Genomic DNA, 14,353 nt, shown 5'->3' on the forward strand with positions numbered 1-14,353 from the left:
TGTGGCCACTTGGTCTTTTCGGGGAATCCGAGAGAAGAGGAAGATAACTTTCTACACACATCCCTCCTGACAACCAGGAGGAAGGCAAGCCCGGCCTGGGGTGAAGGAGCATTACAGGACACCCAGACACAAGTATTGATTCTCCAAGCCCTGGGAGCCTCTCAGTGCCCCACTGCTACCAGTGGGATAGAACCTCCAAGTAGGCCCTACTTGTGGGGGACACAGGGGCTCCAACCTCCAGGATACTCCTCAGACCATAGAAGTGTCTCTGATTCACCTTCTCTTCCTCACTGTCTGTCCTACGCCCCCCCCCCCACCCCTTCATGTGATTTCAGCATCTTCCCACTTAGGCAGAAAAAAAAAAAAAAAAAGTCCCCACCATGACTGGTTACTGTTTTTTATTCTAGGTTTATTTTATTTTAATGTAGGTTTATTGATGGCCTACTATGTGCCAGACATTCGACATATGGAGCAGGTGTTGAGTGACAACACATTTCTCATTTCACAACTCAAACTGAATTCAACTCAGCCCCTACCTACCTGTAGTGGTGGAGAGCCCAACCATGGCAAGTCAGGACCCCTGGACTCTGTGGGCAAACCCACATGTACAGATCAAAAAGGACATGAAACTCTGAACCCAGAATCCAAAACCACAAAGCAGATGTCTCCTGACATCTTACCCTAAAGTCCTCAAGCCCCAGAACATTAGGGCTCTGTCACTCACTCTGACCTCACTGTCCTGTATCTTTCCTAACCTTGGGTCATTTCCTTTTTTGACCAAAACTCAATGGGTTCATCCATTGCTTCCTCCTCCAACCCCAACATAAAACTTGTTGGTTCAGCCCTAGGCCTGTGCAGCTGATTCCAACTGTACGACATCGTGGACGAGGCAAAACTAGGAAGACAGTAAAAAGGTTGATGTTACCAGAGGTTAGTGGGGAGGAAAGGATGAATAGGTGGAGCACAGACGATTTTTTAGGGCAGTGAAACTGTTTTGTGTGATACGATGATGGATGCATGTCATTATACACCTGCCCAAATCCATAGAATGTTCAAAACTGAGTGAACCCTTTGACAAAGCAGGAAGGAATATCCAACGGAAAAAAAGTGTCTTTAACAAATGGTGTGGGGGAAACTGGACAGCGACATGCAGAAGAATGAACCTGTACAGCGAAGGAAACAATCAGCAAAACTAAAAGGCAACCAATGAAATGGGAGAAGATATTTGCAAATGGCATATCAGATAAAGGATTTGTATCCAAAATCTATAAAGAACTTATCACACTGAACGCCCAAAAAACAAATAATCCAGTGAAGAAATGAGCAAAAGACACGAATAGACACTTTTCCAAAGAAGACATCCAGACGACAACAGACACATGAAAAGATGCCTACCATCACTCATCATCAGGGAAATACAAATCAAAACTACAACGAGATACCACTTCACACCGGTCACAATGGCTAGCATTAACAACTCAGCAACAACAGATGTTGCCGAGGATACAGAGAAAGGAGAATCCTTTCGCATGGGTGCAGCCACTCTGGAAAACAATATGGAGTTTCCTCAAAAAATTAAAGCTAGAGCTACCCTATGACCCAGAAATTGCACTACTAGGTATGTACCCAAAGGATATAAAAATGTTGATTCTGGGGCGCCTGGGTGGCTCGGTCGGTTAAGCGTCCGACTTCGGCTCAGGTCATGATCTCACGGTCCGTGAGTTCGAGCCCCGCGTCAGGCTCTGTGCTGACAGCTCAGAGCCTGGAGCCTGTTTCAGATTCTGTGTCTCCCTCTCTCTCTGCCCCTCCCCTGTTCATGCTCTGTCTCTCTCTGTCTCAAAAATAAACATTAAAAAAAATTTTTTAAATGTTGATTCAAAGGGGCACATTCATCCCAATGTTTACAACAGCACTATCAATAATAGCCACATTATGGAAAGAGCCCAAATGTCCACTGACTGATGAATGGATGAAGAAGATGTGGGGTGTGTGTGTGTGTGTGTGTGTGAATATTACTCAGCAATCAAAAAGAATGAAATCCTGCCATTTGCTACAATGCAGATGAAACTAGAGTGTATTATGATAAGCAAAATAAGTCAGAGAAAGACAAATATATGATTTCACTTATATGTGGAATTTAAGAAACAAAACATGAACATAGGGGAAGGGAAGAAAAAATAATATAAAAACAGAGAGGGAGGCAAACCATAAGACTCTTAAATGCACAGAAGAAAGTTGCGGGAGGGGTTGTGGGTGCGGGGTTGGGCTAAATGGGCGATGGGCATTAAGGAGGGCATTTGTTGGGATGAGCACTGGGCGTTATATGTAAGTGATGAATCACTAAATTCTATTCCTGAAATCATTATTATACTATATGTTAACTAACTTGGATTTAAATGTTTTTAAAAATTGAGTGAACTCTAACGTAAACTATGGATTTGGATGATTATCCTGTGTCAATGTAGGCTTATCAATTACAACAAATTGGTGGGGATGTTGATAACGGGGTGAGGCCATGCATGTTGGGGTTATGGGTCATATGGGAAATCAGTGTATCTTCCTCTCATTTTGATGCAAACCTAAAATTGCTCTTAAAAAAAGAGAGAAAGAAAAAGAAAAGAGTAGAATAGAAAGGACAAGGCTCCTTCCTTTCATTCCAGCTGCTGCAGTGAGAGAATGCCCCGAAGTTCTAGCGAGAATTTGCGCCATAAATGGTAGTCACGCAACTTTGGCATGCAGTTTCCATCGCTTGAAACTAATGCAGCTCAGGCCCTTGACTCTTGACAACCGAGGTTTCAACCTTGAGGCAGGTGGCTGAAGGTAGTGTGTATAACTACTTTCATACCCTTATTATTTGGAGGTTGTAAAGTAGAAGGAATAAAGGTCAGGGGCGGGGAGCTCTTTTAACAATTCTCAGGCTTTTGTATCCTGAAGTTCCATCTCTTTGCAATTGAAAACATCAGATCAAAATCTGTCCTGAGAATAGCAGATCCTAAGGTAATAGAACCTTTCAGGACTGGGAAAGAGCCTGAGAAGAGATGCCACTGCCACACGGTATGCTTTTAGTGGCAATGCTTGAAGTGGGAAATTTTGAATGTGAAATTAAATCTGGCTAATAAATGAATTTATTTCATGGCTTAATGGTGTTACTCTTTGTAAAATCTGGATAATGTGTTTTACTTTTGCTCTGGAATAAGCAAGCATGGTTTTTTTAATGAACACAAAGTTTGGCTAAAATGTAGAAAATTAGAGTTAATAGGGCTTTAAATAGAAGTGTATGTCCCTCTCCCTCAGGTAAGTGTTGGTGTCCAAGGCTGATGTGGTAGCTGCACAATCATGAAACTAGAACACTTTTAAGTTTTTTGCTTTGCCGTCTTCAATGGGCTGCTTCCACTTATGGTCTAAAATGGTTGCTGGGACACCAGCCGTTATATCTGCATTCCAGAAAGCAAGATAGAGGAACGAACAAAGCAGGTCATGCCCCCATCTTTTAAGGACAATTCTTTAAATTGCACCCTTCATTTCTGCTCCTATCACGTGAGCCAGAAGTTAGTCACATGACCTTATGTCTTTATTCCAATAGATGATGTGCCCAGGTAAATACTAGAGGTTCATTACTAAGGAATTGGGGGGTAGGAGGGGGGCTGGGAGATGAAGCCCTGACTTTTCTTGGAGCAACCAGGATCCTAATTGAATCACTCATCCCTTAGGGCACCTGGGTGGCTCAGTCAGTTAAGCACCTGACTCTTGGGTTGAGCTCAGGTCACCATCTCATGGTTCATGTGTTTAAGCCCTGCGTTGGGCTCCCCACTAGTAGTGTGGGGCCTTCTTGGGATTCTCTTTCTCCCTCTCTCTCTGCCTCTCCCCTGATCTCTCTCTCTCTCTCAAAATAAATAAATAAACATTTTTTTTTTAATCACTCATTCCTTGGAACTGGTGGGATAACAGCTGCAGGCCAACTGCCCACCTCCTTGACAGCATCTCCGTAGAGCCCCCTATCTCCCCTAGAGGGCGCCAGAGCCCTCTGTTTCCTTACCTTTGTCCTTTCAGATCCCACTGCAACGTCTGAGGTAGGGCCAGCTCAATCCCCACCGGCCCAAAGATCTTCAGGGGACCGGTGGGAGTCATGTAGCCCAGTGGTTCAGAGGCTGGGCCTTACATAGAGTTGAGCTCAAATCCAGACATATCATTCACCAGCTGTGTGATCAGGGGGAAGTCGCTCAACCACTCTGAACCTGAGGCCCTTGGGACAGCCTGTGTGAAGAGCCTACCACCAAGCCTGGAATGTCAGAACAGTTCTGTGAGTGCAGTGACAGTGGCTGAAGGCTGTGCTCCCCCTTCCCCGCCCAAGGTGACCTCCCATAACTACACTCTGAATTGTCATTCATTCTGTTGCCCCAGAGCCTGTGGTCCATCCCTCTGGCTCTCCTGTCCTGCTTATGCACCCATTTCTGCTCCCTGAGAGTTTGAAGGCATATGTGCTTCTCCACCCCCAACTGCTAACACTTCAGGGCAGAGAAAATCCCTTCCATCCATGCCAATACCAGTCAGCCCTGCCCTTCCCTCATAAAGTTGAATTGACCACCAGACATTAGCAGCCAATTGAGAAAACCCAACCAAAGGAGGAATGAGAAGAGCAAGTCGCTATTGAGTGCTGACCTGGCAGCATCGAAGCAGCTTACACCTGTAAGGACCCTCTGAGCCACGTGCTGTTGTCACCTCCACTTTAAGGAAACTGAGTCACAGACCGGTAAATTAACTTGGTTGAAGTTTACACAGCTAGTAAGGGGCAGAGAAGTGGACTCTGAACCCAGGTAGCCTGTTTCCTGTATTGCACCCCGAACTACTCGGCTGAGAGTATCCTGCCTTTTTTTATTTTATTTTATTTTATTTTTTTTAACGTTTATTTATTTTTGAGACAGAGAGAGACAGAGCATGAACAGGGGAGGGGCAGAGAGAGAGAGGGAGACACAGAATCGGAAACAGGCTCCAGGCTCTGAGCCGTCAGCCCAGAGCCCGACGTGGGGCTCGAACTCACGGACTGGACCGCGAAATCGCGACCTGAGCTGAAGTCGGACGCCCAACCGACTGAGACACCCAGGCGCCCCTTTTTTATTTTAATTCCAGTATCGTTCGCACACAGCGTTACATTAGTTTCACGTGTACAATACAGTATTCCAACAATTCTATACATTACTCAGTGCTCAAGATAAGTGTGCTCGACATCCCCTTCACCCGTTTCCCGCATCCCCCACCCACCTCTCCTCTGGTGACCACCGGTTTGTTCTCTATGGTTAAGAGTCCGATTCTTGGTTTGTCTCTTTTTTTCTTTGCTTGTTTGTTTTGTTTCTTCAATTCCACATCTGAGGGAAGTCATATGGTATTTATCCGTCTTTCTCTGACTGACTCATCTCAGCCTTATACTCTCGAGTTGCATTCATGTTGCTGCAAATGACAAGATTTCATTCTTTTTTTATGGCTGAATAACATTCCATTGTACCTATGCACCACATCTTTATCAATTTGTCTACGATGGACACTTGGGCTGCTTCCTATGCTGCCTCTTTAATAAACTAAACAAAAGGTGAACAAACTGATCCCAGAGGATACATAATTGAAAAAAACAGAAGAGGGGAGAGCCTGGGTGGCTCACTCAGTTAAGTGCTGACAGCTTGGAGCCTGGAGCCTGCTTTGGATTCTGTGTCTCCCCCTTTCTCTCTCTGCTCCACCCCTGCTTGTGTTCTCTCTCTCTCTTTCTCAAAAATAAATAAATGAATAAACATTTAAAAAAAGAACAAAAGAGAACTTATAAAAAGACTCCAATTCCATTATATTCCTTTAAAAATTTTTTAAAATGCTTATTCATTTTTGAGAGACAGAGTGTGAGTGGGGGAGGGGCAGAGAGAGGGGGAGACACAGAATCCGAAGCAGGCTCCAGGCTCCAAGCTGTCAGCACAGAGCCTGACGCAGGGCTTGAACCCACGGACAGCCAGATCATGACCTGAGCTGAAGTCAGATGCTTAACCAACTGAGCCACCCAGGAGCCCCATAATTCCATTTTATTCTTAAGACAAAAAGAGGCAGCTATGAAACAAAAAAAGCATGAAATAATTCTTGGAAATTTAAAATAGAATCATTGAAATAAAAACAAATTCAATAGAAAGGAGTGTGAACATCTGTGGTTTGGGTGTCCAAAACGAATTCACCCTACCTTTGGTTAAAAACAAACAAACAAAAACCTTTCATTTTCCTCTTATATTCTTAAGCCTGTGGATTAGGTGGAATTGTCCATCCCCTCCCTATTTTATACACAAGAGGAACATGTTGCTGATGACAGTCCACTCTGAGGAGCCAGGGGATGAGGACAACACTGAGGGTAGAGGAAAGATACACAGTGACCCTCCATCCTTGATGACATCATCGCAGTCTCTGGATCAAACCTTACCTGAAGCTAAAGGAGTGAGTGCTTCCCTTTCCCAATATCCACTTGTCAAATCCTATAGAAAGACTCCAATCACACTTGTCTCAGATGTGTTTCCAGCCCTCAGAAGAGTCACCATCTTGTGATGGTGTACAAGCCCACCCCTAAGGCACAGCAATTGGGGGGCTGGGGGGCGGGGAAATCACACACTGGACTGGAGAAGCAGCAGTTCACCAAAAGAAAGGGGAGGGGAAAGGAGTGCTGGATAAACACACCAACAGCCACGACATCTGACTACACAGACAAAGGGCCCAGGCATGGGAAAGTGTGTATGACAAATAGACTCTGTGGTAACATAATGGTAAGGACATCTGTTTCTTCTCTCTGGAAGTAAAAAGAAAAGCAATTAGAAAACCAGAAACAACAAAATCTATTCCAGGGACTGAATATGAAGCAAACACATGTGAGGCATGATTTTGAGCAATCAGTGGAGTGTAAGAAAAGAGAACCCGCTTGACCTTGATGTTGGAGACAGCAAGTCTTCAAGCAGCATAGGGTGGAAGGAATGGCATTACATTTCCTTCTCAATGGAGCTATCTCATTATTTGGTTCTGTAGTAAATAATGTTTATACAATCACAAAATTGGCTGATTTTCAGTTTTCAGAATCACCCTGAAGATAAAGAATGGGAGATTTAACTATAATTGCAAACCAGAATGTAAGTGTTATAAACTTTGACCATGGAAATGTGAAGATAAAACCAACAGAAATTAGAAGGAGGTGGGGAAGGAAGGCTAGTTAGCCTTACATAGTGATGGGGCTCAAGAAGTTGTCTGAAGTTGAGTAAAGAGGAACTAAGTTTTGAGTATAAATTGTTCAGAACTATAAATAACAGCAACCTGAGACTGTGATAATAGTGTAGCCAACGGAACCAGAACCGAGAAAGTGGGCAAAGGTGGAGATGGGAGATAGTGCGGCTTAAATTCTTGCTTTTTAAAAAAAGTTTATTTATTTATTTATTTATTTATTTATTGAGAGAGAGAGAGAGATAGAGAATGAGCAGAGGAGGGGCAGAGAGAGAAGGAGACAGAAAATCCCAAGCAGGCTCCGCACCATCAATGCAGAGCCTGATGCGGGGCTCGAACTCACAAACCATGAGATCGTGACATGAGCTGAAACCAAGAGTTGGATGCTTAACCAACTGAGCCTCTTAAATTCTTGCTTTGGTGATGAGGTATCATTAGATATTCTTGAGTTACTAAATTTAGTACTATAATGTTAAAACTCTGGAGTATCTAAAAATAAGAAAAGTTCTGAGGAGTGGAATTGGTGTAGGAAATTTTGTTTCCATTTTGTCCCATCCTTTACCAATTGAATTTCTTTACTTCCATATACTACACCATATCAGACCCCCTCCCACCCACCTTGCTCTATGTCCTATGTTCCTATGAAGAGTCGGCACTCAGTACCACTCCTACCTCCCTCTGGTTTGTCTACCTTACTACAGAGGCTGAATAACTACATTTGCATTTCCCAGACTCCTTTCCAGCTACCTTAATGCCACCACGCCACCATCCAGCCGTAATTAATTTCTCACGTCACCAGACTGGTCAAATAATAGTGTCTCTCAAAAATCTGGAACCGGGACTAAGCGACACCACTTGGCTTCTGCTTGTAGCTGAAATGGAGGGCAGATAAATTCAGGAATGCTCACATGCATGGAGAAGAAAAAATAAATAAAAGGCAATCTGTTAAGGGAATGAAAAGACAAGCCACAGACTGGGAGAAAATATTTGCAAAACATAGATCTGATAAGGGACGTGTATCCAAAATATACAAAGAACTCTTACACCTCAACAATAAGAAGTCAAACATTAAAAAGTGCACAACAAGGGGCTCCTGGCTGTCTCAGTGGGTGAAACTTGCAACTCTTGATCTCGGGGTCATGAGTCCAAGCCCTACGCTGGGTGTAGAGATTACTTAAAATAATTTTAAAAAATCTTTAAAAAATGCACAAAGGATCTGAACAGATATCTCACCAAACATACACAAATGGCAAGTGGCCATGTGAAAAGATGCTCAACATCATACGTCACTGGGAAATTGCAAACTAAAATGACAAGGAGATACCACCGCATACCTGTCAGAATGGCCAAAATCCAGAACACCAACAACAGCCAAATGCTGACAAGGGTGGAGAGCAACAAGAACTTCCATTCTTTCTGGTGGGAATGCAAAATGGCACAGCTACTTTGGAAGACAGTTCGGCGGTTTCTTACAAAGCTAAACACAGTCTTACCATATGACCCAGCGGTCACACTCCTAGATATTTTACTCAATTGACTTGAAAACATGTCTACACAAGACTCGGTATGCAAATGTTTCTAGCAGCTTTACTTATAATCGCCAAAAACGGGAAGCAACCAAGATGTCCTTCAATGAGCAAATGGGTAAATAAACTGTGTTATGTGCATACAATGGAATATTATTTAGTGACAAAGAGAAATGAGCTACCAAGCCATGAAAAGCCATGGAGGAAACTTAAATGCTTCTTACCAAGTGAAAGAAGCCAGTCTGAAAAGACTATATTCTGTATGATTCCAACTATTTGACATTCAAGAAAAGGCAAAAATGTTTTTGCCTGTGGTTGCCAAGTTCTCCACAGATACATAAGTGGAACACAGGGGATTTTTACAGCACGGAAACTACTCTGCATGATACTGTAATGACGAATACATGATATTATGTGTTCTTCAAAACCTATACGTGTAAAACACAAAGGGGGAACCTTAATGTGACCTATGGCCTTTAGTTAATAATGTATCAATGTCGGTTCGTGAATTGTAACGAATTGACTACAACTAATCTAAGAGGTTAACGTAGGGGAGACTGTGCCAGGAAAGGCTATATGGGGACTCGGTACTATCTGCTCAATATTTTTGTAAACTTAAAACTGGTTTTAGGGGCGCCTGGGTGGCGCAGTCGGTTAAGCGTCCGACTTCAGCCAGGTCACAATCTCGCGGTCCGTGAGTTCGAGCCCCGTGTCAGGCTCTGGGCTGATGGCTCAGAGCCTGGAACCTGTTTCCGGTTCTGTGTCTCCCTCTCTCTCTGCCCCTCCCCCGTTCATGCTCTGTCTCTCTCTGTCCCAAAAATAAATAAAAAACGTTGAAAAAAAAAATTAAAAAAAAAAAAACAACTGGTTTTAAAAATAAAATCTATCGGGTGGGGGATGGGCAAGAAGGAGTAAAGGGGAGTAGGAGGTGCAGGCTTCCAGTTACGGAATGAGTGAGTCACGGGGACGAAGGGTACAGCGTAGGGAATACAGTCAGTGGTAGGGTAACAGCGTTGCAGGGTGACCCACAGCAGCTACGCTTGCGGTGAGCACAGCATAGCTCTAGACTTGCCAAATCACCGTGTTGTACACCTGAAACTCATGTAACATTGGGTGTCAACCGTACTTCAATTAAAATGTAGCCAAAATCTACTAATTATTATTTATTTAAAAAAAATTTTTTAATGTTTATTTTTGAGAGAAAGAGAGACAGAGCACAAGTGGGGGAGGGGGAGAGAGAGGGAGGGAGACAGGCTCCAGGCTCTGAGCTGTCAGCACAGACCTCAATGCAGGGCTCAAACCCAAGACCCATGAGATCATGACCTGAGCTCAAGTCGGACGCTTAACCGACTGAGCCACCCAGGCGCCCCTATTAATTATTTTTAAAAAGGCAATCTACAACAAGAGAAGAATCCAGCAGATATGCAGAGAGCAACAGAGAGGAGAGTCCTTGTAGCCACAGGGAGAGGAAAGTGGCCAGGTGACGGCATATTTCCAGCTCCTGTTCCAGACTCTTGTGAGGCCCAGACACACCCTTTTCTGCCCCTGGATTCTACAACATACTAACCCTGTGTCCTTGGCATAAGCTTCTTCTTTACCTACACTGCTGTAATTGGTGGGTTTTTGTTTTTTGTTTTTCACAGACAGAGAGCGCAAGCAGGGCAGAGGGGTAGAGGGAGAGAGAATCTGAAACAGGCTCTTTGCTCAGCATGGAGCCCTACTCAGGTCATGATCCCATGGTTGTGGGAAAATGAGTCAAAATCAAGAGTTGGACGCTCAACTGAGTGAGCCACCCAGGAGCCCCTAATGATACTTGTGTAATCCTTCTAAACCCATTATCCGAATGGACCAGTCTCTGGGTGATGTTATGACAGAAGAGATCCAGTCTAGCAACCAAAAAGTAATTTCAACAAACTTCAAGTTCTGCGTGTTTTCTTGAATATCGTGAAAGGGATACTTAGGTTATCGCAACACATTATGAAACCCCTTTCCTTTCTTCTTCCACCCACTTTGCCACACACCATAGCTGCTCCTACAATTCTCTCTCGAAAATCTCAAAACAATTTCCCCAAGCCCTGTCCATACACCTCTTACCTTTCCCCTAGCCTCCCTCCATCCTGATTCTGCATCATAAAACCCAAAAAGTGTTCTGGGGAGGCAGAACCCTCCTTATACGATGTTGAAACTGAGTGGCAAAGCCAGAATCGTCTTTTGTGGGCAAAAGGGTGGGGTGGGCTGCCTCCTAGGAAGCCCTTTCCTTTCTCTTTCACACTGTGCACTCTGCCTGGGTGATCTCATCCACTCTCGTGGCTTCCATTACCACGTCCATGAGGATGACTGCCAAATTTCTACCCGCAACCCCACACTGTGCTCTGAGCTCCAGATCTATATACCAACTGCCTAGTCAACATTTCTCTTTGGGGGCAAATCAGATAGGATTACATTCTGCTATGAGCAACAGAGCCTGAAAACACAGCATCCTAAGCAAGAGTTTCTTTCTTTTGCATTAAAAGTCCAGACGTCCACAGCCTTGGGCTGGCATGGGCATACTGCTCACGTGCCAGTCTCTCTGCAGGTCCCTTTTCTGCTACCACTGGGGTGTGTTTCTCAACTTTATGTCCCAAAAATGGTGGTGAGAGTTCCAGTTATCCCTTCAGTGCTCCAGGAGAGAAAGGCAGAATGAGGAACAAAGAACAACAGGCACCCACCAGTGTTTAAGGGCTGGAAGACACGGCATATCACTTCTGCTTATGTCTTATTAGCCAGAACTTAATCACATGGCCACGCCTAGCAGGAAGGAAGGCTGGGAAATCTCTTTATGCTGGGTGGCCATGTGCATGGCTAAAAAGAGAAGATTCTGTTGTTTGGGTTTTTTTAAGTTTATTTATTTTTGAGAGAGAGAGAACGAGCAGGGGAGGGGCAGACAGAGAGAGAGAGAAAGAGAGAGAGAGGGAAGGGTGGGGCAGAGAGAGAGAGAGAGAGAGAGAGAGAATCCAAAGCAGGCTCTGCACCAGCAGTGCAGGGCCCGACACGGGGCTTGAACCCATGAACTGGGAGATCATGACCTGAGCAGAAACCACGAGTAAATGCTCAACCGACTGAGTCACCCAGGCGCCCAGGAGATTCTATTGTTAAGAACAAGAGAATAGATATGGGAGGAAGGGACAACTGCACAGTCTCCTCCCACTTAACATGACTGAAATGGAAGTGTTATCTTTCCCCAACATTTCCTGTTCCCTTAGACTCTCAGCCCTTTTCTGTACCCTCACAGAACACTAGCAAAGGGGCAATTCTGTGGGATAGAAGCTGGCAAGAGGAGGAAGCACTCAAGCTAAGGAAAGGGGTGAGGCAGAGAGAATGTACAATGAAGCTTAATTCTCAGTGGTCTGGTAGAAACCAAAGATCCCAAACAAGATGCCCAAGTGAAACAAGCTCAGTCTGTCAATTCCATCCTGCCTCCTGCTTTCTCTGCACGCCCCCCTGCCCCCTGCCCCCCTTGCTTTTATCTGCACTATTTCCTCCTCCTGGAACGTCCTTCCCACTTCTTCACATGGATAACTCTCTCAGTCGTCCTTCAGGGCTCAGGTCAGGGGTCACCTCCTCCAAGAAGTCTTCCCGATGTACTCACTGAGGACCCTAATAACATCACACTGCACATGGGGCGGCGAGTGGGACAGTGTTGCTGCAGAGTTCCAGGAATGGGGCCGATTCTGGTCCTTTGGGTGTCATCTGGGGCAGGGTGCTGGAGAAGCTCAGCAGGAAGGTAGGACCCCAGGGCTTGCTTTTTATGGAAAAAGAGGCACCAGCTGCCCCTACAACAGGGGAGGCAGGGCACTTCCAAAGCTGGCCATGGCCTGGGCCTCCCACACTCCCATCTCCAATGAGGAAAATGATATGGCTGTGGGTCACAGAGAGGAAGTCCAGCTGGGTGGGGTCAGGCGGAGTAATTCCTGGAAGGAAGCTCTCACCTCAGGAATCTGGTAGAGGAACACTCTAGAGGCTTCTGTCCCAAGAGTCATCCACCTCCTGTCCCTGGGAAGGGGCAGGCAGGGCTGGAAAACCATTGGGGAGCCTCTCTGGCTGTCTAGGTACCATATTCCTTTGCCAGCCTCCTTGCACAGGCAAGGGCACGGGCCCTGAATCCATCACTGGGTCTGAATGGAGCAGTACCCTGTCCTCCCTACACCTCAGCTTTCTCTTCTGTAGAATAAGGATGAAGGACCCTTCCATGAAAGGGTTTGGTGACAGGGTAAGGTACCAGCCAGGCACCAGCAAACCATGAGGTTCAGTCACCAGGGTCTACTGGTGAATAAAAGCCTCTGCCCACCCTTCCCAAGGCACCTGCCCTCCCACTGGTGTGGTGTGCATGTGTGTGCCCCAAGCTGGGGCACAGCAAGCAGCTGGGCCTGGGCAGGAGGGAGGGGAGACTGAGACCCCCCCAGCCCTAAAAGTGCCTGCTGGTCTGCCATGACAGGTCGGGTGCTGGGCACTGGAAAAGGAGAGCCCTGCTTCTGCCTTCTCAACCCACAGTTTTCCTGAGAGCCCCGCCTAGTGATGACCAGGGCTGGGGGCTCCCCAAACTGACACAGGACCCACAACAGGGTTCAAGGGGCCAGGTTCTCCCCTCGGGCTCAAGGGAAAGAAGAATGTTGTTGAGCAGGTCAGGGGTGGGGCCTGGCCCAGGTGGACCAAAGGTCTGGAGCTTGTGTTCGAGGGGCAGGAGAAGAGGTTGGAAGTTAGGTCTGGGAAGGGGAGCTTGATAGGTCAACCAAGGGCAGTCCACACCTTGGATCACTTGGTGATGGGGAGCCACAGAGAATATAAACTGGTGAAGCGATGGGGCCAGACTTGCACTTTGGAAAGTCACCTCCAGTTGCACAATAGAGATGTGTTGGAGGGAGGGGGCTGGAAGTGGTGGCATCCTCTGGAGAATGGATGAGCCAAGGCCAGAGGGGGAAGGCCTGGTGTGGAGAGAAGCTGCTCCTAGGAGGATACTCTCAGAGGCTGATCCTTCCTCCAGCTGTCCCCCCTCCCCAATGAAGCAGAAAGCCGGTGAGGTCAGTGGGCGGGCCCACGATGGCACTGGGAGGGAGAGGAGGGTGTTGCAAGGGCACAGAAAAGATACTAAATGCAAGGGCCCTGCAGGATCCTTGTGCATGCCCTCCTGGGCCCAAAGCTGCTGGCAGCTGAATCCAATATTTTCGAATTTGAGGATTCACTGGGCTTCCTTGCTGTCCTTCTCTTCTGTCAGACTGGAAGCTGCCCAAGGGTGGGGCCTGTAACTCCCAAGTCAGACTGAGGGGGCCTGAAATGGGGGGGGGGGACAGAAGGAGGAGGCCAAGTACGAGGATGCCAGGGCTGAGGACCCCCTACCATGAGTCTTCACTCCTGCCCAGAGCCTGCTGCTGTGGCCCTCAGAGATGAGCCAACATGTAGAGCTGGGGGTGGGGGATGGAAGAAAACTGCAGCGGAAAAGAAAAAGAAAAACAAGAGACAGGTTGTGCCTGAGGAACCAGACCCTTTGCCTTCAAACACTCACCTGCAGCCCCTTCAACCCCCCCCCCTCACCCCAGGCTTTGCTCGGCCTCTGGCATGATATG

Source organism: Lynx canadensis, chromosome A3 (assembly GCF_007474595.2).
Source record: "Lynx canadensis isolate LIC74 chromosome A3, mLynCan4.pri.v2, whole genome shotgun sequence".
Taxonomy (NCBI): Eukaryota; Metazoa; Chordata; class Mammalia; order Carnivora; family Felidae; genus Lynx; species Lynx canadensis.